The sequence below is a fragment of the Amblyomma americanum genome, chromosome 3 (genome assembly GCF_052857255.1).
Source record: "Amblyomma americanum isolate KBUSLIRL-KWMA chromosome 3, ASM5285725v1, whole genome shotgun sequence".
NCBI lineage: Eukaryota > Metazoa > Arthropoda > Arachnida > Ixodida > Ixodidae > Amblyomma > Amblyomma americanum.
The window spans coordinates 184,915,788-184,942,086 of record NC_135499.1 but is presented as its reverse complement, the minus strand read 5'-3'; the positions used below and the strand labels follow the sequence as shown (position 1 = coordinate 184,942,086).

The window sequence follows — 26,299 nt, the reverse complement described above, 5'->3', positions numbered from 1 at the left end:
ATGACACTCGAGCAGCGAACACGCGGCTTCACCGCATTGCACTCTATACGTCTTGTTTTGCTGATTCGTTTCTTATTTTTCGATTTTGAGGAATCAATTACAATACGCCCCGAAGGTTCCGGGCAAAGAGTGATATGCGCACGTGTCTCGACTTCACATCGAAATTTTTCGAGCTATTCTGAAGTGGCCAAAGGTCGATTTCAGTAAGAGCAGTGCTTAATGCGCGTGTACGTGCGGGACGCAGTGTTTTTATTATACCACGTGCTTCAAAAAAGAGCGTCGGACGGCGAGGAGTGGAAGGGAAGAAAATAAAAGGACTAGAAATGAGCGTCGGCGGCACGTGTTCTGAATTGGTTCCCAATATGCGGCAGCTGTTCGCGGCCTTGTAGAACGTCATGTCCTTTTGCGCTCGAAAAGAAAAAAAAATGCACGGTACGGTACAATCTTAGAGAATCCCGCGTGGTCATGACCACACGCCGGCATATCTTGTCCCCTAATGTTGGGGTAACTGCCTGGGCGTGCTGTCATGAAGAAAAATAAAATAAAGAAAACACGCAAAGCTTCTGCGAGCAGATCTTACTGCCGCAGGGTTGAAAATATGCAGCGCTGCCTTTGCAAAGGTACGAAAAAGAAAGCAAAAAAGACAGGAGAAACAGATATTCCCACAAGAAAAACTTTTCGTTTTATTACGCGCAGTCGCACTCAGCCAGCATAAAGAAATCCCGTGCGAAAACTCTGACTACGAGCGACGCGGAAGTACAGGCCTTTAATGTAGAGAACGAGTCGGAGACTAACTCTTCGGAGTCGGGAAAGACGTTGTGCCGCAGCGGGTCATAAAGACGTAAGGAAGGGCACCCTGGAAGCGCTAAAAGCATCCCTGCCTGACCTTCCTTTTCTCCTTCTCTCCTCTCCCCCTACCTCCTCGCCTTCTCCAGCAAGGAACACAGATAACAATTTGTCGTCGCGATGCTACGTGTCACGTGTGAGTGAGAAACGCCGACGAGGTCGCGCCTTGGAGTGTGAATATTTCATCAGGAAGTTTCCTGAAAACACTTACCAATCGGAACTTGGTTTGAGAGAGGCCGTGCGTTTCGCGATGGAGGGAAATTCTTTTGGTTTCCTGCACCTTCTTTATTTCTCTAATGGATCTTGAACGCCCCTACTATAAAAAAAAAATAACTTTCTTGAGCAGCCATATTGCAGTCGAGTTTGGCCGCTTAGAAGCGCCACCACGCATCGTTACGTTTGGCTTCGTTACGACGAGGCACGCAAAATAACCATTTCTTTCCCTAATAACGCTTTTTGAAAGATTACCACGCCCCGCACTAATCTTACACCGGGCGCCAAATGGCGGAGGCGTTAGGGAACCACATTGCCGCAGCATGTCCGGAGCCGCCCGAAACGGTCTTCAATGACTCCATCTACTGGCAGTTTTTCAAAGGAACAGATGCTTTTCTTTTTCACGGGACTTTCTTTGGCTAACGAGCACAAGGATTTGATTAAGCGTTTAGTCACAATGATGACCCCTAATAATAATAATAAAAATAATAATATGATGATGATGATACCATTTAATTGCCATCATATATATAGATGGGAGGGCGGCGGGAAAAAAGCTGCTCGCAGGCAGCTTGACCAGCCCACAGCCCCTGCTTCCATTTTTTTTTCGGCAGAAGAAGCACAAATGCACACCAAGAATGTACACAAGTCAGCACAGTAGGTTAAATTAACATTCTGTACAATAATCAGGTCTTAATAAAAAATATTACAGTTACTATTAAAACCACAGAATAACATGAAATTATAGAAAAATAATGTAGAGATTCAGGCAAGAACAAGAAAATAGACCAGAGCCATTTAATTTGTAAGCGTTCAAAAGAGACGGTAGAGCGTAGGATAGGCGCTGTTGCCCGGTATTCAGACGAGGAGTGGGAATTACCCAGCTTTCTGTATATCTAGTTGGGTATCGTTGCAATTTTTTTTTTTTTACAGAATACTGCAGGGCCTTCTGGGTCCTAGCAGGAGGGGCAATACAATGCAACATGAATATATACAAAAACACTAAAGAAAATTCGAAACACAAAGCCAAATAAGTTTGATGGCGTCAATCTTCCATTTCTTCAATGAATTCTATGTTCATCGGTTCACAATTTGCAGGACTTTGTAAACTATTCAAGTTTTGTCTTAATTCTGTTTTTATCTTCACACTAAGTCGGTATTTATATAAGCTGTATATACTAATTACCTTGACATTATGAAACGGTTCTGCAGTGTGGGATCAGTGTGATGCATTATAAACACGACGAATGCATTTTTTCTGCAAAAGATGATTGCGTTGTAAGGAAGACCACGCTGAGGTTACCCATACTAGTTGACAGTACCTAAGATGCGATTAAAAAAGTCAGTTATATACAAGCAATTTAGTTATCGTTGACAGCTGATGTTTTAATCGGCCTACCAGGCCGGTGATTTGAGCTACCTTTGTTCTCAGAGAGATTTTGTGATCGTTCTAAGACATATGGGAGGAGAAAATTGCGCCAAGACATTTGAAACTCTCCACAATTTATACGTTACGGGAGTTTAGTGCTATGGCTTGGTGTGGCGGGATGATTTTGTTTGCCGGCCGGAAAATGAGTGATTTAGTTTTCGGTTCATTTATACGGATGGAATGAATTGTTGCCCATTTCCCTAGAGCTGCCATTGTATCGTTACATGCGGATATTATTTCTGAGATATTTTTTTTTCCGAGCAAAGCAAAAAATGCTAGCATCATCCGTCCCCTCGCCGACCGCCCCCTCGTCCTAGCAAAGACCATCTAGGCTGGAAGGTCGCCAGAGCCTTTGAAGGGTCAACACCGCCGGACGAAACAGGTCCGGACGCTCGCTCTTTACTGGGGACAGTTAAGGGCAACGTACGGGACGCGTCTAGGAGGCTCTGTGACGGCGCCAACATCCGAGGACGTTGTATGCCAGCACCTCTCAAGAAGCGGGCTGGCATAACGAAACGCAGCTGAACAAAAGAGATGCCTCCCCACGTTCAAGGGCAGCAACGGCATGCTTTGGGCCACTTCTCGGATTTCGGGTGACGCCTGTGAACAGTCGTAACGAAGACGGGTAGTTAGGGACCGGGTTCAACGCTCTTGTTTGTCACTCGCGACGGTAGCGGCTCGGTTGAGATCGATAATTGCCCCCTAATGCTGGGAGCCACCAGGGTCACGACTTTTCAGGAAGCCGGCGTCACGTGAGAGGGTTTTTGATGTATTTTCATGTGTTTCTCTTTTCTACGTTATAAGGGAGGGAGCTTGAGCAATACTGTTGAAGTATGGGGCCTCGCACGTAACCTAGGGGGCCAATCATTTTGAGGGTCCACTCCCGGAATGCCATTTCTTTAAAGCAATTTTGATGTTCTTTTAGTGCTGTCTATTTCAAGGAGAGCGTTTTGAACCTTGCGGATACTGGAAGGCGTGTCATGCAGTTTGTTAAGCAACCATGTTTGGTTTGGTTTGGTTTGGTTTACGGCGGTTCATCGTCCCAAACTGACTCAGGCTATGAGGGCTCCGGAAATTTCACCCACTTGGGGTTCTTTAACGTGCACTGACATCGCACAGTACACGGGACTCTAGAATTTCGCCTCCATCGAAATTCGATCGCCGCGGCCAGCATCGAACCCGCGTCTTTCGGGTCAGCAGCCGAGCGCCACAACCTCTGAGCCACCGCGGTTGCACTAAACCAACCACGTGCTAATTTGTTGTGATTTGGTGATGCAAACTGTGGGCCAGGATCCTAGGTCTTTATAACTTGGCCTCGGAGATTGAAAATTGTTCTGAGCTAGATTCAGGTGCTTTGCGTCTTCGGCGATGCCAAGGAGGGAAGGTTTTCCCTTTGCCAGTTGCATGTAATTGTGCTGAGTGTTTATTTTGTTGCAAATACGTAAATTCCTGTATAAAGTTTCAAGTTACGTTCCCTCAAGTGAAGTGGTGCCTGATCTGGTCTGTTATACCGTCTCGGACGGTGGGGCACACTTTGGTGCAGCCCGAGTTACGGAACGTGGAACCTTTTGTGGGCGATTAACAAAAGCATAAAGAAAACAACCGCATGCCGCCGGTGCGATCAGAACCCATGACGTCTGAATTTCGCGTCCGGTGCTCTACCAACTGAGCTACGGCGACGGCTGTTCAGTCTTCTGCTTTTAGATGTATTTATGTATAGTGTAAGCGAACCTTGAGAGTGTTTAGGGTGCCTCAGTGGGCCAGCGCCACTTTCAGGGTGGAGACACCGCTCTCGGCGGGGGCATGTTGGGTCCCACTCTCCCGTTCAGCTGCATTGAGCGCAATACGGCGGCGTGCCGTTTCCAAGAGAAAACTGCAGCTGTCGCGTGGAATTCAGGAATTTGGTGTTCTACTGAGAAAGTGTCGTACCAGGGATCGTTTGAACATTGTATCAGAGGTATTTACTCTAAGTATACTATCTTTCGCAGCTAATCTGCCGAGAAAGTCGGCGCCTAATGAACAATCGGTGCTCTCATGTGTGTTGGTTCTCTTCTGTAGCGGTCATTTTGCGCTGTGTTCCTTCATAATAGCATTAGTACAACTTGCGTAGCATTTTCCACTGCAATCTCCTGACCCGGATACTCTACATTTCATTTACTTTTCCAACAATCACGATTACTTATTTCGAGCCACGAAATCAATGCGAAAAGGTGCGTTTTATTGCTGCTTATTTAAATAATTATGAGGATGCAAAGATAAGTAGTGCATTATCCCTCCGTCCCAAGCAGAAGTTGTTCTGGAAAACAAGCGTTTCGCATGCCTTACCTCTCATAATTTGGGGTTAACTGTTGGTCAGGCAGTCTGGTTTGACCTGCGATTGGCAATTTTTTCGGCGCGCGCTGTCACGAGCAAAGCCAAACATCCGGTGCAGTTTAATAGTGTAGGCAGAACACCCGGGAACACAACAGTCCCTCATAACTTGGTCTCTGACTGCTGCATCACACACACTACGAGCTCAATTCAAGCAAAGGGACGTGGCCAGTTTTCTCCTCGGTTTTGCAAGTTTTGTGCGTTTTGTTGTTGTTGTTGTTGTTGTTGTTAGCCTGTGCGTTTTGCGCCGCATTTCTTCTTCCGATTAGAAGCCCGTCGTCGTCGTTACGCGTCGCGGCCTTTCTTCTCCCGATTACGGAGGCCTCGGTACACATCGTACGCTCTGCACCACGCTGTCAGAAGTCGCATGTTCAGACCACAAGCGCTTGCACTAGGCCAAGGCTAAGAAGGCCAAGAACGTAGGCCAAGAAAGCTGAAAGGCGAGTGTTAAAACCAGCCAGGCTGCATCAAAATTTGCCGATCGGCTTCTTCACAACCTGATCACAATGACGTTTCCCAATAAGGCAGCCGTATTATTTAGGTATTATTTAAGCGAGTATGTGAAGCTCTCGTCGCAGCGTTTTGTTCAGTTTATTATTTGTTTTATCTTAATGCCACGAAGGCATTATTACCTCTCCCCTCTCTCTACTTCTTTGCGCCAGCTCACTACGAATATCGTGGCCAGAAACCGTGCCAGATGCACAGCGCACTGCACGCAACTGACGCGTGGGACCCAACATGCCGCTGCGAGGGGGGAAACGGCGACGCGGAGTAGTACAAAGGGTGTCCCCACACTGAATGCGGAGTAGAGCGAGCATCCAGGCACCCTAGAGAGTGTTCACCCCTTACAAATATGGTGTGTAGACAGTCTACAGACTTCGTAAAGACTCTATTGCCTTTCTATAGATACTTCTTTTTGTCTATTCATAGCCTATAGACTGTCTATAGACAAAATTCTACTAAAAGTGTATGGCCATAAATCTATAGATTCTCTGTAGACTGTCCATAGGATTTGTATTGCTTGTAGACTATTCTCTAGGATTTGTCTATAGAGAGCCTATGGACTTTATAGACAGAAGGCTGTGGACGCTCTATAGACTGTGTAAAGAAATTTTTGTAAGAGACCATGCAGCGCCATTCTTGTCCGTAGCGGCGGAAGTTGTGCGTCGTGCATTACCGCGAGTGCCGCGTAGGAACGTGGTAGAACGGTGATGGCGGAAGCTGTGCGAGAGCCCTCTTTTGTCTGTGTCATTACAGGCACGAAAGGCCAAGCGACTGTGGACAATGGAGCAGCGGTGAGAAACATTTTCGATCCTTTTCTCGTTCTCATCCTGTCGTTTTTCCATCACAGCATAAAAGCTGAGTTCCCGATTAAAACTGAACGAGCGGCACTTTTGCTCCTCGGTGAAATGATAATTTGTGTCCAGAAAAAGAGAGATCCACTCAAGATCGACGAGAGAAACAAGACAATCTACGCACGATGCGCAAGCGGGTTGCGATTGGAGGCTACAGCGTCGCGAGTGCGGGCAAGAAGCGTCAAGAACATACCGTTCAAGATACGCGAGTGATTACAGGCTTCGCCTTCACTGCGCTGTGAATCAAAGCAGAGGTAGTTTCGCGGGGGACCTCATTTGTTTCCGGGCCCAGCGATTTTTCCCGAGCAATTTGCGGCCTAAACTAAGGCTGCGATCGATTGCCGAACTGCTCGTTGCTGTTGTCGCTGAGTGCATTAGAAGAAAGTGGAGGCCTTCAGTCGAGTTATTGCTTTTGGAACAGCAAGTGCGCTTCCAAACTAGATTATCCATCTACGGTCGTCTTTGGTTTCTGCAACATCCCTCAGCAAGACAAGCGTACGTGAGGAGAATGCATTATCCGTGGCCATATTTTAAAGGACGGTTCAAAGCAATTATTATAATGCGGGTGAAACTGATTGTGGGTGCCTCTGTAAGACCTCGTTCCTTGTCCATCGTCGCGCTTTGCTTTACAACGCGTGTCTGCAGTGCCTTGACAGTGCTGCTCAAATCTGCCCCAAAGCAGGTTTGGACGTGACAAAATTTATCCAGCTTTCAACGCGGCTACAGACACGTCCCGCATCATGGTGAAGCGTGTACTGCGTGTGCCTTCTAAAAAGGGGATTTTTCTTTCCTTCAGCTATGCTGTGGCAGGTGGCGTGGACAGAATGCTCGAAGCTGCCATCTGGGCTGGCTGGGCTTTCCTGTCGAAACGAGAAAACGCATCACAGCTTGCCTCAGGTTGCTTTTAGCCACGCTGCGGCATGTATTTAATCAGCGTGTTCCTCTAAAAAACTACCAGAAATCCTTACCCTTTTGGCGAATGAAAGTACCGGACTAACACTTTTCACCAACGTGTCAAAGTGTGTTAACTAGAAGTGCATCGGTCGGAGGTCATTTTGTAAAACTGCTGGGGCTGTTTTATTAGCCTGTGCAGTATATTTGTTGTGCTTGTACGAATATTAGTCCTTGCTGACGCTTGCATATCACTGCGTATGCTTTTTCCGCTCATCATGTCTTCACCAGGCAGGTTCTTCGTCGGTGCTAGAGTTTAATTCAGAGAGCAGGCGCGGTCCAAGTTCTGCGTTTTCAAATTCGATGGAGCATACGTATATCCTGGTGTACGTTAGCGTTAAACTCACCCGGGATGAGAAGCGGCAATTTTTCAAACACTAAAAGCGCGTCATGGTTGAGAAGAAATGGATTTACGCCTGGCTGCGATGTTATATTTTACTTCATTTGGCAGCGGTCTTGGGCTCCGCACGACGGCCATCTTGAGACGACAAATTTTTACGCTCAAATCCCGACAAGTGGTTGTTGCTAGTAAATTAGGTCGCCAAGCAAACACGCGCCCAGGATGACGCGGCACTGGCGCGAATCAAAAATTGCACCTTCGTTGTCTATTGTGGCTGCGCGCGTGCCTGAAGACGTTGGTGACAACATTGGAAGAGAAAATAAAAGGTACCCTGCGCAGCGATGCCATTCTTTGAGCGTTTCACACACGCAAAACAAATGTTTGTTGTATCTGACATCCTGTCGATCCGGTACACAGTAAAAAGTAACTCGAATGACGGTGCGTACGGTGTACGTTAGCGTTAAACTCACCCGCAGTCACTTTTCGCGGTAGATATTCAAAGCATGCGTTTGTATGCAGTCCTTCTCAATCCGCTCGGGAATAAATGAATGCAAGTAGGGACTGACGTCGTCCTTGACGTTTTGCCAGAAATAAAAATGGAGTAAATGGAAGGAAAAATGAAACGGAGAAAAACAAAGCAGCAAAGAAAATGAAAAGTTTCAGGGTAAAACTCACACATAAACCCCATCCCCGCTTCTCGCTTTCCATCGTATGCTTTCTTTCCCGACCACAAGAGGAAATGTCGCTTACTTTTTTTTCTTGATTTCCCTAGAGGAAACGTGGTCGTATTAAAAAAAAAATGGAGCCTCCTGCCTGTGTTCCTTTTTGTGCAAATCTGACGCCCTCTTTATGTCGTTTCTGTACAATTTTTTGCTTGCAAATACATTTGATGAGGGAATGAGTGAAAAAAGAAATACTGTGGAAATGAGTTGCTTAGTACTACCTTCCGAACTACCACACGATGTATGGTCACTGTGGGACCCACTTGTGCAAGTAGGGCTCGGGCAACGCCTTTAAGTACCTACGCTGGGCCTCGATGGGGAATAAGTCGGCAAGCGAAAATTGGGCTTGCCGCAGTTGATGCTACATGGGTCCGATATCGGCGTTGCTAGGGCTAACTCAGGCCATTTTCCTGCATCCAGCACACACCAGTCTCTTGTAGGGAACTTGACGCCAGATGCAGCATAAATTTGGGCTCTGGTGAGAAAAACCTCCTCAAGCCAAAATAGAGGTGCCACACTGAACTGCTGTGGGTCCTACATCGGCCGTGGCGGTGCTGGAAAACAGAAGTGCCCGTCTGCTGCCCACATCGGTACCTTGTTGGATATTTGAATGCAGGCGCAAACTAAGTGTGATCTCTCGTAAAACCTCGCAAAGCCCAATATAGGCTCCCCGCGCGAGCCAGTCTGCAAGCGTGACGATATAAGTTGCAGCGTCACGCTTGCAAACTGGCTCGCGCGGTCGTCGTAACCACCGTCGATATATCGGCCTGCCGGAGCAATGGGGCCGTTGCGCCTTGCCAGCAGCTGATTTCGTTCACTCAAGCCAGGATTGAGAGCAGCATAATCGTGGCGCGCGAGTGCGCTAGTCACGTGTTTTTTTTTTCGGTATTTCGCGGGCCTTCTTTGGAGCTCGGAAATAAGATACACGTGAGGCTTTCTTAATCGCAAATAAACGGATTGGGGGTTTGTGAAAGTGCTCTCCAACATTGCTATTCACATTTGCTCTCTAAAGTCAATATTTACGCATTTAAAAAATTACCTTAATTGCTAATTAATTAATTGCACAACAAAAATTGCCTATGATGCGCCAGCCTGTTAGTTTCCCTGGCCTACCTCAAATATTTTATCTTTTAATCCTTGGCTAAAGTTAGCCTGGATGCCCTGTATTTAGGAGTCGGTTATAGTCTGCGCATTTCTCCATCACGTGGTTGATCACCTAAGTTTGCGGGGATAGAGTGGCCGCAGCTGGCATAGGTCATCGTTAATTGGAGATATATGGGAGAGGCCTTTGTCTTTCACTGGGTGTAGTCAGGTTGCTGTTGATGATTGATAGTGTGAATATGGTCTATAGTCGAGTACCCTTTATGAAAGCCTGCCTGATCATAGGGTTGATTGAAGTACAAGGTTGTCCTGACTATAAGGTTGCCCTAACTCTATTAGCGATTAGCTTACCTTATTAACGATTACCTTGTAGGCAACGGATAGTAAGCTGATCGGCCTGTAATTTTTCAAGCGCACGACGTCTGCTTTCTTTCTTAAGAATTAAGAGAATTTTATCGTTCTTTGAAGCTTCTGGCACGCTGCAGGTTATAAGGCATTGCGTATGCAGGGTGGCTAGTTTTTCTGGTACAATCTCCCCCCCCCCCCCCCCCCCCCCGTAATTCAACAGATCTGCTGTTACATGATCCTCACCACCTGCTTTCGCCCTTTGCATTGCTCCTGAGGCTTTCTTCCTCTTTCGTTACTGGCTTGATGTCCCATTGCTTTGGGCTACTGGCTCCCACATTAACGTCCTGATTGCATTCGCTGCTGAATAAATTGCGTAGAACTCTTCGGCTACCTTAACTATCTTATTCATTTGCTAATGCCCTTGCCCTTTTTATCTCTTAACGAATACATCTGGTTTTTGCCTATGCCTAGTTTCTTCTTCATGGCTTTTAGGCTACCTCTGTTCTTTAGATCATGCTCGATTCTCTGCATATTAAACGTCCTTATGTCGGGTATCTTGCGCTTATTAACTTTGATAGCTCTGCCAGTTCTGTTCTGTCTGCAGGGTTAGACGCCTTCATTCTTTGGCGTTTCTTAATCAGATCTTTTGTCTCCTGAGATAGCTTGCCGGTATCCTGTCGAACATACCTACCACGTACTTTTACTGCGCATTCCGTAAGGACAGCAGTGAGATTATCGTTCACTGTTTCAACATTAATATTGTGGTCCTACGTTAAAGCCGAATATCTGTTCTGCAACGATATGCTAGATTATTCTACTTTACCCCTAAGCGCTAACTCGTTAATGGGCTTCCGCTCCTAGTTTCTTCAGAGGCTGCCCAGATCTGCCCAAAGTACGACTGATGGGAGGAGAGCTGGGTTGGCTGCCCGCATTGCGCAATGCGGGCTAAATGAGGACAGCGCCACCTACAAGGGTCGCAAAAGGGGACCGATCGGAAGTTTTGTGCGCAGCCACTTGAGGCCCCATTGCATGACACACATTGAGCCCACAGGGGCTCCTATGCATTGCCCACATCGGACATGCACAGGCCCCCACTTTGTAGCCTAGTCTGTGCTTCTGGGGTTGAACATGGGCATTATGCCCTGTCGAAATCCAGCACATAGGAATCTGCAGCGTCATAAATATGCTTCGACAGAAGTGATTTAGTGTGTTGCTTATGATGTTGTCAGTATAACCCGGCACAGTAACGTGTCCTGCCACCATGGACTTTCAAAGACATTTTCATTAGTGTTAATACTGAGCCAGACACTGGGTTTGTTGTTGATCTAGGTGCCTCTTAAGTCAGCTACTGAAAACAAAACGGCGGGAGTATTATAAAAGGTCCAGCTTACCAGCTAGGAAAAGCAACTGCAGAAAGGTAACTAGATGGGCTTCAGTCGGCCCTCACAATCACGTCACGAGCCCAGCTCCTGTTAAATCAACATTTGTTGCTGATTCCTTTTCACCCCTAACTGCTCTCACTACGCCACCTGATAGCACTGTAAAAATAATTAAGAAAGGTGTCCCAGCAGAGTCTGTATGCACGACACTTAACATTCACTTGTTCTTTTGCGGCGAGAGCTGTTAGGCGCCCGTCCCTGGCTTGCGCGTCGGCGTCGCCGTCGTGGTAACTGGTGGGTGCGTTCATGATATCCACCCACCGAGTGGATGTCATTAACACACGCACCGGTCATTAACGCACTCACCTCATATGACCGTCAACGTGGGTCGCATAAACCTAGGGGTGGCTCTGTTTGGAACAGCCGCCTGCCAGTGCAGAGCTGCATTACTTGACCACTAGATTAGCTATCGCTGAAGCTAGCGTTACATAGTCGTAACCGTCCTGTGAGTTGTTTTTTTTTCGTTTCTCTTTTTTTTAGCATTAAAAAATGCTGCGGGTAGGGCGTGGTCGTTATTATACGTCACCACATGCATTGGCCGACACTTAAAAAACGTCAGAATGGAAGTGCTTGCAACTACTTATAGTAGAAGCCCCCGAATTTTCTCCCAAAGCCGTATTTTCCGGGTGCTTACATTACACCACCTCGAAATGCAATAATTTTGCTCGACTAGACAGAAAATGAATTATTACAAGGCAAGGCTCAGAAAGCCGCAGGAAGGTGAAAAAAAAAAGCCTAAATAGTGCTTCTCATGGTGCCGATGTGTAAGGCAGTTTCTCATTAAGAGCCCGCAGGAGGAAATTACCGTCTGCTCTAAACTCCACAGCCACTTGAAGATATGGCGAAACGTAAAATGAAGCCTGCCCAGGCTTTTGCTCGTAAGTTAAAAAAAATGCTTATAATATTTTTTAATAAGTTATATCGGGTAAGAGCGGTGTTCGTGCACCAGCGTGTTCGTGCACAGACTCGTGCACCATGAAGAAACGATAGTCGGACTCAATCCAATAACTAAGCAGCTTTTCCCCGTCAAAGGACCTCCCTCCAGCCAATGGCGTGGACAGATTCTCATAAGCCTGCTAGGGTGACAATGCAGGGAGTGCACATGAAAGGAGATATAATGCCCTGCGAAACTTCCCTCGCGTGCCCGGAGCTCCTGACCACTTGGGAGGAATGGGAGATCCTACTGCGCTCCACGGACCCGGCCAGGCAGAGGATCGCCACTGACCGGGCAGCAATCGCCATGGAACTGCATGAACTCATGAACGTACAGTGCAGTGAGGTCATGCAGGGATCCAGGGACCTACGAGTCCCAAATCCCTTGCTGAGTAAAGGTATATATATATATATATATATATATATATATATATATATATATATATATATATATATATATATATATATATATATATATATATATATATATATATATATATATATATATATATATATATATATATATATATATATATATATATATATATATACGTTTCCCTTTTTTTTCGCTGTTCTTTCAGAAATAGCAGTTAAGCGAGTTCGAGGACTGGCAGGCAGAAGTTTGCAATTTTCTCACTAATTGCCACTGTGATTATGTCAGCTACAAACAACAAGAAACCAAAAGTAACACGTTATTTTATTCAGCACAAAAGCGAAGGGAAAAAAGGGGCTCATTATGACATACATGAGGGAAGCCAACAGTCATTGAAACTAAGGTTGTCTATTTTGACTCTAAATAATGTTGTCGGTTCGTGCTTTTTTTCGCGGAAGATAATTTTCGGCGGCAAGGAGCTTTTTGTGAGTAACGAGGGGCAGTGTTAATGAATTCTAAGATGAGAAATAACTCATCTGCATGCATTTTATCCAACAGGAAAAGAAATACAAGAATAAGATAAGGCAGTGGGTCAGTTTTTTTTTTTGCGAAAAGCCATTCAGTGGTGATGAAGCAGAGCAAGAATAACAACACGTAGTGCTTATAGGCACAATCACTCTTGATTTGCAACGAGCAGTGAGACTTAACAAGGCCTAAACTAAGCAGATGGAATGAATCGAAGTCCGTACAAACTATTGGTGGGCTATAACGAAAGTTAAATAATAGTTAGCACAATTTGCACGTCCATTAGGAAGTACTAAAAGCCTCGTGAATTAAATTACTTCATCCGTATTCAGGGCAATAGCAACAAGTAGGCATGTTTTGTAAGCGAATATCGGAAGCAGCGCGGTATTGTGTCCATGCGCCCCAATTTCCCTGCATTGTTAAAGCAAATGCTTCGAGCACGAATGTACGTACCACCCGCGGCTGCTCAGTGGTTATGGCAACCGGCCGCTGACCCGAAAAACGCGGGTTCGATTCCGGCCGCGGCGGTTCAGTTTCGATGGAGGCGAAATTCCAGAATCCCGTATACTGTGCGATGACAGTGCACTTTAAAGAACCCTAGGTGGTCGAAATTTCCGGAGCCCTTCACTACGGAGTCCCTCATAGCCTGCAGTCGCTTTGGGACGTTACCCCCCCCCCCCCCCACACACACACACACAAACACACCACAAGCCATACGTACTAACGAATACAGCTACGCATCGTGTCTGCGAGCTGCCTCACCAAAGATGTGACTATGTGTGCAATACGCTCACTAGCTTGAGTGGCTCTATATGGTTAAAAAGGAAAACTGCAGCTGTGATAAACAAAACAATTAAGGTTCGTGACAACCAACAATGCCGCCCGTTGAGGCAGGGCCACTGGAATCCCTGGTTAGTTCAATATGACGCATTGCATAGCGGTTACTCTGCGTCGAACTGACGGCGGCAGAACAGAAAACTATGATGCAAAGTTTCGCGATGGTCTGCTTAGCTAACACAGCATTGCCAGAACACAAGTTCGTGTACGGTCAGCAGCCAAACTTTACGGGATGCGTGCGCTCGGGAACGAATTTATTCATCGCTGATCACGACCCGTTCGCCTGGTGCTGCCAGCAGGTGAAGCCTGCACGTCGTGCTATACCTGCAGACGTTGCGGGCGATTGGCTTGCATGGTGGTGCTAAAACAAATATTTTTTCCGCACACCCGCATTCCGAGAAGTTTTGCGGCCGACTGTACATTTCTGTTAAAGCATGCAAGCTTTTCAAGAGGGGGTTGCAAACTGCCTTCTTGTTAGCTTGGAACTGCATCGTACGCGTTCCCGCAGTGCTCGGGCCGAAGCGCGACCGGTTCTGAAGTCAGGGTGCGGCGCATCCAGGTTCGTTGTTGTTGATATCGCTTAAAAACAACGACAGAAGACAAAAAAAAAAACATGAAATAGGACGTCACAGCGCCTCTTCTGTCAGTGTTTTCAAGCGCTGTCAACAACAATGGATCAGCACCAACTAGCCCGACAACTTGCCCTATTCGCATCAGGGTCACAGCGTACAGGTCGAGTGCGCAACATTGCGCGTCCGCCTACTTCGCATCCAGCCCGTACAGCGCGGCTCCAGCACTGCAGAAAGTAAGTTGCTCGTATGTGTGTGCCGGCATTGGATTGTCGTGCCGCGCCTGCCATAATTTCGGAAGACAGGCCGGAGCTCCGCTGCGCGCGCTCGTATATACATAAATATTAAACGACTGGCGCAGAGGGGATAAATCATTCGTGCGTCCCTCGCTGTTTTATTCATAGCTGCAATCCAGCCCAGCGAGCTAGCCTAATTAGCTTCGAGGTTCCCCGCCTTCGGAGGAAGAAGGTGGAGTCACTATTCACAGTGAGAAACTCGCACGCTGGGAAACAAAGTAGAGCTTAAAATAAAGCGCTGCACGTGTTTCTCGAGTTTCTGTTCGTGCGTGTACGTAGTGGTGCGGGGAGGGGGGGGGGGGGGTGATATATGAGGGAACAAACGAAAACATTGATCACGAGGGAAAGAAGCCGGTGAGAAAGGTAATGAGGAGGTGGGTGACTCTAGAGAAAAAAGGGGAAAACAACGAATTCTAGTCGCAATGCCGGAGAAGCGGAGACGGTAATCCGCTTTCGCTCCACTTTGCAAACGTTAATCTTCGAAAATAAGGAACATCCTCGGGGCTCCCAAGGGTGGGCGCCAGGAAGAGCAATTAAATTTTTAATGAAACTGGAAGGCAACCGAAAAAAAAGTAAGATAATTAGATAAATGGGAGTTGTCCTAATTGAGAGCAAAGTCTTGAGGCGCGGGGAAAGAGCTAATTGTGAAGTGCAATTTTTTCCCAGCACCAGCTGCGGCGCTGTCACTGATTTATTGTCAGAATTTCCCAACGCGCGGATGCGTTCTCGTTCTTTTGTTTTCGAGCGAAAATCGGGCCGAAAAATATTTGATGCAGAAAGAAAGTCGAATCCTCCACCCTTGCATCACCTGCTGCCGTTTTTTTTCTTCTTTTTTTTACTTGTTCTAGCTAAAAAGTACTTCCAGTTGTAGCGAATACTCTGGCTCGAAACAGTCGGCACGTTCGGCTCTTACATTCTAGCTGCCTTGACGAAATCCACTCGAACTAGACCGGCCCGTAAAAGTCTGGAATGCACTGGCGAAATCTCTTTGGAAGCTTATCTGGAAAATGCCGCTAGTGGCATCTGCGAGCACCGCAATTTATAAGCCCAATTTATAAGCCCAAAGTAACGAACCCATTAACGAGGAGTACGAGGACTGCTGAGGAGATATGTAATCTCGACATCATCCGGCACGTCGACTTTGCCGTAGTATGATTATAATTTCATGAGAAGTTACAGTGTCGAGTTGAGGTAAAACCTTCTGCATTTGGTCTAGTTTCACACCCACCGATATATCGATCTGCGTTGCCATTTGTCTAACGCACTTTAAGCAGTGTGCTACAACGAGACGCGGGCTAAGCCGTAAGAACTTCGCATGGCGTGAGCCCTGTGCTAACTAAACGACAGTACCGAAATTATAGTGGCGTTGCTTGATAGTTGGAATGACGATTCTTTCAACCCGCTGAACCTAGAACGGAAGTGGCTAACGGCGGAGTTGTTTCTACACTCTAAACAAAATGAGCAAAAAGGGAGTAAAACTGTCCTCTCTTATAAAAGGGTGTGCGCTACAGGACAGCCTACTGCCCTTTTTATTCCCATACAGGTGTACTCGTGTTTAGAGTGTAAAGCCAAAGATCTATAAGTTGTCTTTATAACTGCATATTCGGATGCACAGAAGACAGAAAGAACAAGCAAACAGCACAGCCGAGCGCTGTCCTTGTTCTTCCTGTCTTTCGTCTGCTTGCGATGTTCCACCCAATATGCAGTTATACAAACTCGTCCAAGTTCCCGTCCTACTGCAGTCTTTATGTGCATTCGTATATGAGGGGCTGCAAGTGTGCCTGTTCCGATTATGTGCAGAAAAAGCATTCAGCTTAATCAAGGAACCCAGAAATCACTAATTACAAATATTGAGCAAAAGATGGCTGGGACTAACGCTAGCAATGATAAAATTGAACTGATCACCGAAGAAAGACTGGAAAACGAAGCAACAAACCATATTTGTGGCGGCATGACCGACGAAACTGCCGAAGAATACATGAGACTCTGTGCATTCGTCTATTTGGAGAGTTCATCAAAATTTTGGACGTTCACCACCCTCTATCGGCAGGTCGCAATGTAAGCAGCGTGTGGTCACTGTATACAAAACTAAGGTCGAAGGTACCACCCGCTTTTGATCACCCCAAGGTGTGTTTAAATTGCAAACCTCCCGATAGGTCAACTCAGAGACACCTTGGTTAGTTAATTCACTAGCGCGTAGAAAAGGGGAACGGCTTACCGTCTGTGCTAGTTTTCTTGCGTCTAAGCCAGCCTTAGACACCTTTCCGTAGACTGTACAGCACCTGCAAGGAACCAAAAAACGGTGTGTTCCGATGATATTGCGATTTATTTTGCGCTTACAACAACCGAGTTCTGCTGGTTCTTTCTTTAAGAAGGTGGATGCTTTTGAGTAGCCACAACTCAAGCGACTCATATGGTTCTTCGTTGAACTCAAGTAAAACCCGGCGGTATTCATTTCATTTCATTACTTTCTTTCATATCATCAGCAGAAAACTTCAAGAAGCGCTTATATTTGTACCTATCAGTGGGCCTGCCTAGTGACGTTTTAATAAAACGGCAGGGTTTTAACGCAGTTAAACCCAGTAGACATGCGAAAACATGTCATTAGACTGGTTGGCTCGTGGTTTTACTTTGCTGGGTCGTCGGCACATCTGGCGACGGTATTACACTCAGGTTAAATTCTGATCGAGGTTAAACTGGCCTAATCGCTTCGTACCGCAGATGGAAGTTGATGAAGACGACGATGTGCAACGCCCAGCGCGAGGGTGTGTTGCAGTTTAACACGAGGCGTGATAGGCTGCGGGGATAGCATAGCGTTCTCGTGCACTGGCCAGCGATGCTGACCTATTCGCGCCGCCGCGCGAGTGGCGATTTTTTTCTTTTTTTTTTAGCGCTTGCAAAAAAGGACGAACATGAAGAAGACAACTCCAGTGCTAACCTTGCTCTGCAGACAGCTGTTGCTATATGCGACTCGGTGTATTTCATTCGCATGAAATACACTCAGTTGTAAGTTCGGTGCTGTGTGTGTTGCTTCTCTCTATCTTGTCCCGTTTTTCGCGCCGTTTTCAGTCTTGAACCGTCAGCTTAGTACGCGACCTGAGTGATCCTTAAGAAAGCGGAATTGCTCGTGGCACCCCTTTTCTGATTGTTGGGGAAACAGAAATCGATGGACCCCTGCTTTATTATTTACGCTCATATACATGTTAATTTTATGTTATTAGTGTGGTTTCTTTTGAGCAGTCAAGTGCTCGCGTATGTGAAAAGCGGCACGTGTCGTGCATGCCTTCGCCGATGTGCGCCTTGAAAGCCGCGGCGTTTGGTAGCTGGCTACCCATTTCTTGTCCGCTATTCATCAGCTCGATAATTAAACTGAAATTATCACAAGGTGGCACTAGAGTAACCTTGAGGCACGAAAGGAGCAGAGAAAAGGGCCGAATGAGACGGTTTTCCCGCTGCATGTGTGCATTCGTAAGTCGAACATACATTCCCTTCGGCTCGTAGAACCCTTTTGCAGGAACCAAGCCGCTTGCAAAACCCTACGCGACTCGAATGCTTTCACTGCCCGCACCAATGAATAGTCGCCGCCGTCTAAATGAGTGCTTGAAAATGATAGTACAACTGTTAGCTTTTACTGTGCGTGCACATTGTGGCCTAGGAATGCGACCATCACAACAACTGCAGTCCCGCGCTGGGGTTGTTTACATAGCTGTGCGCAAGCAGTACTGCTCGTTTGCTTGGCATAATACGCAAGGTGGGCTCTCCTTATCTTAAATATTACGTATTATTGCTCACAAATTGTAGTTTTACTCATTTACACACTATGATAACATTGAAATAATCGCCGCTGATGCTATTTCGCCTGCTTGGGAAACGCTTCGCGTAGGACCGGCGCTTCCCGCTAATTGTATCTGCTTCTTCTTATGTCATCAGTATTTGATAATAAAGCGCTTTAGCTAAAAGTACGTTCGGAAATTACTTGAATTAATGAAAACAACCAGATTTCTTGTCCACAGTCGACGCCAACGGCTGCTGCCGGCTGCCTTCAGCACTTGCTGTGCAGAACGGGTCACATATCGGCACTTCCCCCTTATTGTACTCGCGCCCTTCGATGTAGGCAGTCGTCGTTTTGAGGGCACTGTACCCAAAACTACGCTCGACAGCGATTTTCATGCGCTAAAACTTGCGAACTCGCTCTCCGCAATCGCCGGAATCGCACACACGAATTCTGCGTACTCGCTAGGCCTCGTCACGAAAGGGACCGGCGGTCCACCGTCGGCCAAAATTCAAGCATCTGGCAGGAGTTCCCGCTGATTAGTAAGAATGTGTGAAGATATGAAATGCAGCCGCTTGTTTCGCTTTTTTCGATAAGGATAAGGTACAGAAGCGCAGTTTTTCGGGCCGTTTATTCACCGGGCGTGAAGGTTTCGCTCGGCCGCACAAGCCCAGGCGACTGCTGCGAGCGACGAGCGGCACCGTCGTGCGGCGTTTTCTGCCCGTGTCGCTCAATTGCCTCGCCGATAGGTTCTATGCGCAGGCACCGAATGAAAGCACATCTTCGCTGGTGCACGCACATCGCGTATGTCGCCGTTGCTAGCATCAGGTACAATAAGTTTTAAAATTCTCAAGTTTATAGAATGTCATACCAAGTAGTCCGCCACCACACTCTGCCAGTTCCAACTAAGTTCACTACTGCGATACGGGGTCGTTGGTCGTGCTGGCGTCGTCGTCGGTCTAGCGTGACAGACCAGTGCGTCAGCGATGGCATTTGCATACCGACCAGCCAACCTACCGCCAATCGCCGTCCCATCGGCCTAGTGTAACCGGACCCTATACCTATACCAAAGAATAATTGCGTTACTATTATTAACGCTTTTGCGGCACCAGTCACTCATATATGGGGGACGACTGCTACTTCGATCGCCTGCGGAAGTACAGGGGACAAGAAACCTCGCTGCGGATATTGCAGCAACGAGAGCAGACGACGTTGCTCCGTGTATGCCATGGTGACGTCACGATAGCATTCAATACGGCGGCCCCTGCCGGTGGGAGGAGCTTCCCCGTTCTCAATTTCGATCGCATTTTTTTTTCAATATAGAGCGCGTCCAGAGCAGCCAAATTTCGGAAACTGAATCATAAGCTCCTGTATTAGTTACTGAAGCACAAAACTGCAATATGAAGAACGACCATGTCATGGCCCCTTTAACGTGGCGTCTCTGTTGCTAGGCAATGGCTCAGAACCGAAGAATTGGTTGATAACAGTCATGGTCGGCGTTGGGGAGCGTACAAGTGCTTTCGCACTAAATAAGAGAATGACAACATTAGTAAAGCAATCAATCAATCAATCAATCAATCAATCAATCAATCAATCAATCGCACTCTCTCTTTTGATGTTCCTGAGGCCAGCGGTCAGAAGTCGTTCCTTGTGTGTGCTGACAAAGTTACGCTTCCTTTGCCTCCCAAAAACTTTCCGTTCCCCAGTGTAGCCTAAACCATGAAAATTTTCGAACGCATGGCATCCATTTTGTTGTTACCCACCTCATTTTTGCGATGGGAGATGGGAGTTTCAAGTCTACCCGCGCCAGAATCGACTCTCGAGGAAACGTACAAGAAGGAAATTGCGGACTGTACCGAGGCAAAGTAAGCGTGGGGAAGTGTTTGTGCGCCTCTCTGTCAGAACAAGACGGCAGAAGGAACTGCCATTCTTGTCGTCCTCTTCTCCGGGAATAATATTTGCTCACTTATAAGCGGAACAAGTGCATCGTCTCGAAGAAATTTTCTTTATGTGACCTTCATCGGCCGTCTATTTCTGGTCGAAAAAAAAAGGGTAGTAAAAGGCGGAACCGAAGGCTTTCATTCGACATGTCGTGTATTTTGTTTTGTTTTGACTCCGTTAATGTCGAGGTCTTCTGGGGAAGAAGCCCAGTGCAGTGGTTATATTTGTTCTAAATAGCTGCACAACTCAATAATCGGTAGGCCTAAACCAAAGAGAGTTAAGGATAGAAAATTAACGCCATTGGTGCCAACTGTTCTCAGTTATCATTTGTAGGCGAAAGCCTCGAAGAAAAAATTTCACCTGAGCAACTTGGTGCATATGGACGCCTAAATGCGCCTCAAAAGGACGCCGACGGAGAAACAGCACCGCAGCCACGCTCTTATTCTGTGAATGTGTTTGCACGTAGTTAATTCAAAATCATCGTCACCAGCAAACTTTCAAAGCAGTTTTCACAAAAATATATATACTTTTTTAATTTTCTCAAGCGATAAGTTGTAAAGTGCATTATTTTCTAAAGCCAATGATGAATAAATTAAACTTCGCTTCCTGCATTTTGATCATTTTCTGCGCAAAACGCGGTAAGAAAGCACGCGAAGTACTTAAAAAGTGCTGCACTCCCGAGATGGAGCGCTTGTAAACTTTCATTTGAATATGCGGCATCTCGTTTCCATCGCTTCAGAAGTAGTAGTCTACAAGGCAAAACTTCTGAAATGCGTACGCCTCATAAGAAGCAAGCTATGCGATATATGACGAATTACGACCGAAGATACGTTTCCAAAGAAAGGATGGATCAGTGAACGGCACAAGCCAATGTTGACTCAGCAAGGGAAAACAATATTTCACGCGAAGAGAAGTAAGAGACATCGGCAGCGACACACAACGATATATACATCCGACTGCTCGACACTTTAGCGGAAGAGCGCGCGTGCGTTGCGCCGAAGCACATACGCAGGTAGAAGCAGGGGGAAAGGAGGCAAGAGAAAGGAATCACACGAAAGGGACCGTTGTAAGGAGAGGTGTTCGTCGTTTTTCAAGACATTCGAACGTTGCCTCGGCAACCAGGGAGCAGCAGAAGAAAGTAAAAGATTGAAAAATTATTTTATGCCATGGAACAGCGGCCGTTATCGTGTTTCCGGGTTCTTTCCCTTTATACGAGAGGATAGAGCACGCGCGCAGATGCGTTCTCAACTTCCGGGGAATTCCAGTTGCGAAAGCGTTATGTAGACGCCGTGCAAACGGGGACACGTTGGGTTTTCCCCGCCCGTATTTCTCACGAAGAGTCCTCGAAGTTGTGACGCATCCTTGTTTTGCGGTTTTTTGTATTTTTTGCGTTTTCCTGTTAAATCAGAAGCGTGCCTCAGCGAACGAAACGAACCTCCGGTAAGAACAGCACCCGCTCGGACTGCCTCAAGTTTCTTTCTAGGAAAAGCAATTTCACTGCTCGTGTGTCGGAACTGACTCCTACGAAATTTGTCTCTAATTTTGATGCTCAGTGTAGAGCACTCGATGCGCAGCACTAGGTTACTAGAGTGCTCGACTAAGGTTATCACGGTGAGAAATAAATCCGCTGAAAAAGTACCCGCCGGCAGTTAAGGTTGTTCTCTTTTTTGCGGCAGATAAACATGTAAGGAGCGAGCCATACAATTGACGTGCTCGTAGCATTAATAAACGTGAATGTGTGGAGAGAGAAACTGGTACCGGTTCTGATAACCGGACCAATATATTTGAAACTTAAGTCAATGCCCCCTGAAGATTATGACTGAAGCGTTTCCTCGATTTCAATGGGCCCCGAGATCGCCTCGACATTGCGCAGACTGGCCACTAGCCGGCGCTAAAAGATGACCCTCAATTTCTGTTTCAATGGCAGGGAGGAAAAACGCTAAGGCGCCCGTGAGCTGTGCGATGTCAGTGCGCGTTAAAGATCGCCAGGTGGTCGAAATTATTCCGCTGCCCTCCACTATGGCACCTCCTTCTTCCTTTCTACTTTCGCTCCCTCCTTTATTCCTTCCCTTACGGCGTGGTTCAGGTGTCCAACGATATATGAGACAGATACTGCGGCATTTCCTTCCCCCCCCCCCCCAAAAAAAAAAAACAATTATTAATGCCTGGGAGACTGTGATGCGCGGCGCCCGATCATGCTGTTTCATCCTTTTTTCGGGCTTTGAGCATCAACTTTTAGTTCGTTAATGACAAAAAAAAACATGTTTTTGGATGTCTCAGAGTGCAGCAAATGCTTAAAACGTCAAAGCTGACTTCCACATAGTATTCAAAGGGGATCATGAGTTTCGGTTTCGAAATCTAAAAGCGTGCTGTGCACGCCGTTCTATCATGCTGTTGGGATCTTTTTTCTCCAGCATAACCAGTAACTTTTGGACGGTTTACAGAAAAATGAACATGTTAGAAGCATCCATATTGCAGCAAGTGCTAGAACTGGATAGAAATGCCGCAAAATAAGTATTTGCACTGCATGATGCATGGTACTGTTGCCAATGGCAAGAAATCAACTACTTCGGACAGGCAAAAAGGGAAAATAATCCATGAGATAGAATAAGGAAAGGAGGAAGCCCAGAATTATCTGAGCTCTCATCTGTAGCTAGGTTATCCGTGGGAAAGAAGTACACTATGGCGACGATTGGATGGAAGCCGGATGCGTCGCGGTAGCCTGCCTGGGGAGTCGTAGGCCGGCAGGGGGCACATCCTGCATATGTAATGTTCTTAGAAGTTCGCGAAGCGCGCTTCAATTACAATCTTGCCGAGGAGCATTGCGAGAGATGTTTAGATCGGGTGAAGTAGATCTTGGAGGGCAGCCTGCGCTGTTTCTGGTCATTTTTCCGACGAGCTTTCGCCGAACGGTACCTCCCTGAATAACGTTGACAGATTTCAAATAAAGCCATGCCCCTCTTCTCTATTCTTTCCGCAGAAAAACACATCTCACTAGGTTGCTGTGGGATGCACACGCGCACAGTGATGTTGGGAGTAACACAGCAGGTACTGACCGGATTTCTCCAAAGCACAAGCGCTTGCGTTGATGAAATGGCAACTGGAAAAAGGGGAGTATCAGACATGGCGAGCGACTTGTGAATATAAAAAAAAACTGCGCTTGAAGGCACAGACACGTGCGCACTCACAAGGAAAAATGGCATGCGTCGGTGCGATGAAGGCAGCGTAAATCGTTTCTTACTGCAGTTTCACGAATTTTCGGGAAAGAGGATTCTTGTTGTACATCTTCGCAACTGCGTTCTTGTTTGTTATGTAAAGTACATGGTTTGTTAGCAATGGTTTGATGAACTCCTTGCATACAATATGCAGTAGTGCTTGCCTGTGGCTGCTATCCTTGTTCTCACAGGTCAGAACAGGCAAACCCGCGATTTTATTCACACTATTTGTAGAGCAAGCATGTATCCAGTGGCCTTTGAAGATGCGTTCGGTCCTTGAGCACGATATCTACGAACTCCTTGAGGCCATGGAACACTCTTAGGAGCGCTGACGTCGGGTAAAAACGTCCATCCCTGTCCTAGTGGACAGTCAAACAGTCGACAGCAGCCTTTCCTTTGTGCTTTTGCACCAGACACACCGCTGTCACATTCGACCTTCTCGGTAACCACACGATCTATGTGGCCCCCAATAAGGCTGATGGCTCCCATTTCCGGTGTCAGCAGGAAAGGCTCCGACGACATACACGTATGTACGGTGCCCACAGTCCAGTCTACGCGTTTTCACTTCTTTTACTGCTGTCGTCGCGGCATTTTGCTGGTGCCAGCCTTAGGGACGACGGGTACTGATTTAAAATTCTTGGCCCGATGCCCTTTTTCAACATTGGCAACTGGGTGCCTTCCCGAAAGTAACTTGGCTGGAAATGCAAGCTACAAACTACAGAATAATTTGAGGTTTTGTTTGGCTGCCAGTTTTTTCTTCGAATTACCGTGAGCCCTCTTTCCCGGGGTCCTAAGTCGGCAGGAATTTCATGGAACGAAACGCTGGGCTTCTTGTTTCGCTAACTGGACATGCAAAACGGAACGCTACAGCAATGCAGTTTCGCTCGCTACTCGCTACAGCAGCTGCAATCATCAACGCGTTATTTGTCAAACGGTAACACTAAACACACCACACACCACAAGGCATACTTTTTGCTGCACCGGAAGTCGCAAGAAAATTTTGTGCCGCCTGCGCGTCGTCTGCTGGGATGGATGGATGGATACGGCTGAACCCTTTAAATCAGGCGGTGGTTCAAGCCACCTAGCCATGACTTGTGAGATTTTACTCTTGTCTTGATTTTAGCCACCAATCAGATAACCTTCGCTTGGGTACATCTACCCGCTTAAAATCTACTTTCCCTTCACAGTCCTTAAACCCCAATTCCTTGGGTAAGTCAGCCCCGCTGCTTTCCACTATAGGGTGAAGCCCTTTAGAGAAAAGTATCAACTGTTCAGCCGTTTCCTCCTCCTCTCCGCACGCAATGTACAACGTGTCTATCTCGTGGTACCTGACTCTATATGTCTTAGTCCGCAGAATTCCCCTCCTGGCCTCAAACAACAAAGAGCTTCCCCTACAATTATCATAGATATTTTCTTTGGAAATTTGGTGCTTAAAGATCCTGTATGTTCCCAGTGCCGATTTCGTCAGCATTCCTGTTTTCCACAAAGCTCTCTCTGTTTCTTTAACCTTTATCTTGACCGATAATTGCTGATTTGCCCCCATACTGCTGTCCAGATATTTACTTGTCAATTTTCCAGTTCACTTTCTCCATTTCGTGTCAACATTCCTTATGTACAGGTATCTGAAAACTTTCCTAGCCCACTGCTATCCCCATTTTTCTCAACCGCTCCGCAAATGCTATCTTACTGCTAGCTTCTCTGCTCTCGAAAGACGCCCATCCCATATCACCCTGTACCCCCTGATTTGGTGAATTGCCATGCGCTCCCAAAGCTAGCCTCCCTACGCCGCGTTGTTTAATTTCTAACCTTGCTTGAACAACTGGTCTCATGCACAGGACCGCATTGCCGAAAGTCAGGCTAGGGACCATCACCCCTTTCCAGATCCCTCTTACCACTTCATACCAATTGTAATTCCACAGTGCCCTATTTTTCATGACAGCTGCATTCCTACTAGCTTTATTCATTGCATATTTTTCATGCTCTGTCAGATACTCAGCACCGTTATTTATCCAACTCCCAAGATGCTTGTACTAGAGTATGCTAGAGGATCATCTGATGCTAGATGGTCATCTGACAGCGCCGCCGTACAGCGGACGCGCGCGGCGGGCAGAAAAATCCCTGACGCTTCAGGCATGTTCTTCAGGAGACATTGCTTAAGTAGCGCTATTATTTTCCGGTATATAAAGAAAGAAATTTTCCACACATGCCCGGCAACTGGTGCTTGAAAATGCGGCAGCGCTATACGTCTGGGATGCAGTCAGAACGCTCGTAGGTATGGCATTGGCTCTCATAAAGTAGCTGCTGCACTGTAGGCTATGAGCGAATGCATTATGCAGACCACACTCCTGCTGCTACGTGTGTTATAGAGTATCACACGAGCGATAAAATAAGATATTCAAATCTGTGAACCTTTACGGCCGGCGTGCTCGAAATGCTATGCACTTCAAGACTGAGTTTTTTTCCCCTAGCAAGGTTTGAAGCCTTATGTGCGCCCAGAAAAACAAGGGTGCGCACGAGAGAAATAAAAGAAAAAAAATGGCGACGTGCAACGGGGGCCTATTCGAAAGCAGCTGTCCAACGGGAACGTCTTGGCAACGACGGTTTGCGAGGTGCTCAATACAAGACGTTCGGGAAATGCGTGGGATGCTCAGAGCGGCAGTTCTTGGCCTGTAGGACCTTCTTCGCGATCATTTAAATAGCTTGCCCTCCGATAGTTTCTTCTCC

General features: G+C 46.8%; 1 protein-coding gene across 22 annotated transcripts in view; it reads right to left on the bottom strand.

Moving 5' to 3' along the window:
* Positions 1–26,299, bottom strand: part of LOC144125621 (alpha-1-macroglobulin-like) — a 166,410-nt gene that overhangs the window by 81,026 nt on the left and 59,085 nt on the right. For 17 of the 22 annotated variants that reach the window (XM_077659184.1, XM_077659166.1, XM_077659165.1 and 14 more), the window contains exon 2: positions 16,866–16,929. The exons of the other annotated variants lie outside the window; for them this stretch is intronic. The gene's annotated coding sequence lies outside the window, so the exon portion shown is untranslated. The remainder of the gene's footprint in view (positions 1–16,865; positions 16,930–26,299) is intronic. 22 annotated transcript variants of the gene reach the window in all.